At 41.0% G+C, this 4269-nt stretch overlaps 1 pseudogene; it reads left to right on the top strand.

Annotated features, from left to right (window-relative positions):
• Window positions 1-203: 203 nt before the first annotated feature.
• On the top strand, window positions 204-1156 carry LOC147916572 (olfactory receptor 10K1-like; annotated as a pseudogene).
• Window positions 1157-4269: the final 3113 nt, after the last annotated feature.

Below are 4269 nucleotides of genomic sequence, written 5' to 3'. Positions count from 1 at the left end.
GACTCCTGAACTTGACTTCAGTCAGGAGCATTTAGTATCCCTTTCTCAGGTTCTTTCACGAAGAGTTGCCTAAAACTTTCCCAGGTGCCCTTGATTAAAGTCTAGGTGACATCAGGGTATATGGGTCTTTTTACAATCATCCAGAATCTTAACCTCAAGAACCTCTGCACCTTTGGAGCAAAGTTGCTGTGCCCACTTGGAGGATGGGCAATCATACCATAGGGAGCACATTCCTTCTGTGGGGTTTTCCAGCTTCCCAGATCTGCAGAGCCTCTTCTTTGTGGTGATTTTCTTCTCCCATGTGACCCTCCTAGCTGCAAATGTGTCCATAATGGTGGCCATCAAGCTCAGTCACAACCTTCACGGCCCCGCGTACTTTTTCCTCTGTGACCTGTTCATTTCAGAAACTTGTCCTCCCCTGCATGTTAGTGGACTTGCTATCAGAGAGCAAGACCATTGCTCTTTCTGAGTGTGTCACATAGATGTTCTTCTTAGGCTTGTCAGGTAATAACTGCTTCACCAGGTCTGCCATCTCCTATGACCGATACACTGCCATTCACAACCCACTGCATTATGCCGTTCAAATGACCAGTAAGATCTGTTTTCAGCTTTCAGCTGATTTCAGCCTTTTAGGTGGTTGGGTTCCTGGTTTCTCTGTGCATCATCATCACTGTATTCATCTTGTCTTTCTATGTCTCCAACACCATCCGGCACTTCTTCTGCAACATCTCGCCCGTGGTCTCCCTTGCTTGTGATTACACTTTGTATCATGGCGTGGCCAGTTTTGAGCTCCCTGCCATTGTGTTGGTGGGCAGCCTTATATTAATTATGATATCCTATGTCTTTATTGGGTCCATAGTTGTGAAGACGCCTTCTGCAAAGGGGAAATTTAAGACCTCCTCGACTTGCTCCTCCCACCTCACTGTAGTGTGCATCCACTATGGATTTGCTTGCTTTGTTTATTTGAGGCCCAAGGACAGTGACTCATTCCGTGAAGATATGCTGATGGCTGTGACATATACAGTGCGGTTACCTCTGCTTAATCCCAGAGTATACAGTCTAAGAAACAAAGAAATGCAGAAGCTCTAAGGAAGGTTGTAGACAATGCAATAGGTTTGTTGTTCAGATGGTAAATAAAAGAACCTTGAACATTTAAAAATTTACAGCTTGCTTATAAATAAAAGTGGAAAAAGGCGGGGCTGGCCCAGTGGCATAGTGGTTAAGTTTGCATGTTCTGCTTCCACAGCCCCGGGTTTGTGGGTTCAGATCCTCGGCAAGGACGTAGACACTGCTCATCAAGCCATGCTGTAGTGGTGTCCCACATACAAAAATAGAGGAAGATTGGCACAGATGTTACCTCAGGGCCAAGCTTCCTCACCAAAAAAAAGGTGGAAAAAGGGGAGTACTTCCAATAAAATCTTCATTTGGTATACAAGGCAATTAAAATATTATGCAATTACCATATATATCCTGACATCACCATTTTCCTAGTACAAAAGGATACAGGGTTAAAATATTTTTAAATATGTATGTGCATGCATTTATGTGTATATAAATATGTATATGCATGCAATAAATGAACCACGACATGTTTGGAACACAGTACTTTCATGACAGTAGTTTGATGAATCTTTCTGTTTATGGACTGTAGTTTTAGTGTCAATTCCCGGAACTTTTTGACTAACCTAGATCTTAAATGTTTTCTCCTATTTTTTTCTAAAGGTTTATAGTTTATAGTTCTACATTTTACATTTAAGTCTATGATCTATTTTGAGTTAATTCTTGTACAAAGTGTGAGGTTTAGGTTGAGGGGCTTCCATACTCCATGGATGTCCAGTTGCTCCAGCACCATTTTTGAAAAGGCTTCCATCTTTCAGTGGATTGTTTTTGCTCCTTTTGAAAATGTCAGTTGGTCATACTAGTGTGGGTCTTTCTCTGGGTTCTTTAGTCTGCTTCATTTTTTTTCACTCCTTTTGAAAATGTCAGTTGGGCATAGTAGTGTGGGTCTTTCTCTGGGTTCTCCAATCAGCTTCATTGATCTGTGTGTCTGTTCTTCCACCAGCACCACACTGTCCTGATGACTATAGCTCTATAGTAAGCCTTCATATCAAGTAGATTGATTCCTCCCACTTGAGTCTTCTCTTTCAAGAGTATTTTACATATTCTAGGACCTTTCCTCTTCAGTAATGTAAGCATTTACTTTCCCTCTCAGACTGGTTTACCTGATTCTCATGTGTTTTCATAGGTTGCCTTTTAAAATTTTCATTCTCTTCTATGCATTTTTTAAATACTGGAGTTCCAAGTCTTCTTTTTATCATTTACCTTCTGAAAAGAGAAAATCTTTTACAATTACTTAAAGGTATATTTGTTGGGAATGAATTCTTTTAGCTTTCCTTCATCTGAAATGTCTTTAGTTTTCCTCTATTCTTGAAGGCTATTTTTCCAGATGTAGAATTTATATTTCGAAATTCTTTGCTTTTAGTACTTGGAAAATATTGTGCCACATCCTTCTGGCCTTTGTGGTTTCATGAGAAACTTGCTGTCTTTCATATTACTTTTTCCAATAAGAAATGATTCCTTTCTGTCTGAGGTTTTCAAGATTTTTCTTTTAACTTCAGTGATTGTATTTTCACATCTAGAATTTTCATTTGGTTATTTTTTACAATGTCTATTTATTTGATGAAATTTCCTATTTTTTTCATTAGTCTCAAAAATTTAATGATAGCTTGCTGAAGCATTTGTTTGATGGCTGCTTTAAAATCCTTGTCACATAATTTCAGCATCCTATTCACCTTGGTGTTGGCATATATTGTCCCTACTCATGGAAGTTGTAATTTTGACCCGTGGTATGAAAAGTGATTTTTGATTGTATCATGGACATTTAGGATATTGTATTATGAGACTCTGGATCATAGTCAATCTTTTTTTAGAAGGAAGTTCTTCTGTTGAGGTATCTCTGCAACCTCTAGGTGAGTGTAGATGTTCAGCTTCCTGCTCAGCACTATTGACACAACTCTGGCAAAAGGGGAGTGCTGACTCACACTGCCTCCTTGCAGATGAATCAGATGGAAATTCAGCTCCCCCCTCTGCCCTGTTGTTTCCTTCCCAGTGATAGTATGACCGTGACTTGCATGCCTCCTTGTTTCCAATAAAGCTCAGCTCCTTATTGGGGCCCAATGGGGAAGGGGGAAGTGGAGAGCTGGTTCACACTGCTTTGTTGTTGCAGGCTGGAGGTGGAAGCTCAGACCCCCACTGCTTCATCTACAGAAGTTTGGGGGGGAATGCTAGCAGAACGAGCAGACTAATAACTAGCTCCCCTCCATACTCCCTCAAGTCTCACTGTTGCCAGCTGGCAGAGGAGGCTCATTTACACACTGAACTCCACTGACACTACCCAGGCAGGAGAATTGGAGGGTGGGTGGAGTGAAGATAAGCTCCCTACATGGCCCTACTGAAACCTGGGAGTGAGAAGCAGATACAATTTTTCCATTGGTGTTTGTCTAGTATAAGGCAAGTAATGCCAAAAGGTTTTCTATTCTGCTATGGTCACCCTTTTCCCAGTTCTTTGGCTAGAAGGAACAAGCTTTTCTTTGAGCTCTCTTTGTCTGTGTCTCTTATTGGTTCTAGATTGGAGGCTCCTGCAGCATCCTTTCCAGGATATATGGAAGCAATAAGAAAACCCAGGGACTCACCGCTATGTGATTCCTCAGGTCCATAAGGCCCTAGGAGTCTGCCTTCTTCTTCCTCCTTTCAGATTCTTCCTAAGCTTGTTTGTTGTGTGACATCTAGGGGTATTTTTAGTAATAATAAAGAGGACCTAGAGGGATAGAGCTACTTCATCTTCAATGGAACCGCAAGTCTATGCCTTCAAAGATTTAAAGATATTTATCCACCTTCTTACCTATTTTGAGCCAGAAACTTAGTGTAATACAAGTTAGCCTGACATAGCCAGATGTAGAAGTCTCCATGTTTACTTTGAACAGAAGGGGTTGGCTATAATGAAATGTGTCAGGGACAAATGAAAATCCCTTAGTGGTGAAGTACTCTCAAAGAGCCCCTCACTCCACCCTTCCACAGAAAGTATATGCCCTAAAAGAAGTCAAGGTATTAAGACAATATTTGTGACCTTGAGCTTTTGGTTAAACTTTATGTGTCTCAGTTACATCCTCTGTAAATAAGGATTGAAAAAAAAAATAAAACTTGGGCCGGGCCCAGTGGCCTAGCGCTTAAGGTCAGCTCACCCTGCTTTGGCAGCCCAGATTTGGTTCC

This window comes from Ceratotherium simum, chromosome 7, assembly GCF_057802395.1.
Source record: "Ceratotherium simum simum isolate JZ-2026a chromosome 7, ASM5780239v1, whole genome shotgun sequence".
Classification (NCBI taxonomy): domain Eukaryota; kingdom Metazoa; phylum Chordata; class Mammalia; order Perissodactyla; family Rhinocerotidae; genus Ceratotherium; species Ceratotherium simum.
This window is presented reverse-complemented; position numbering and strand designations above follow the sequence as displayed.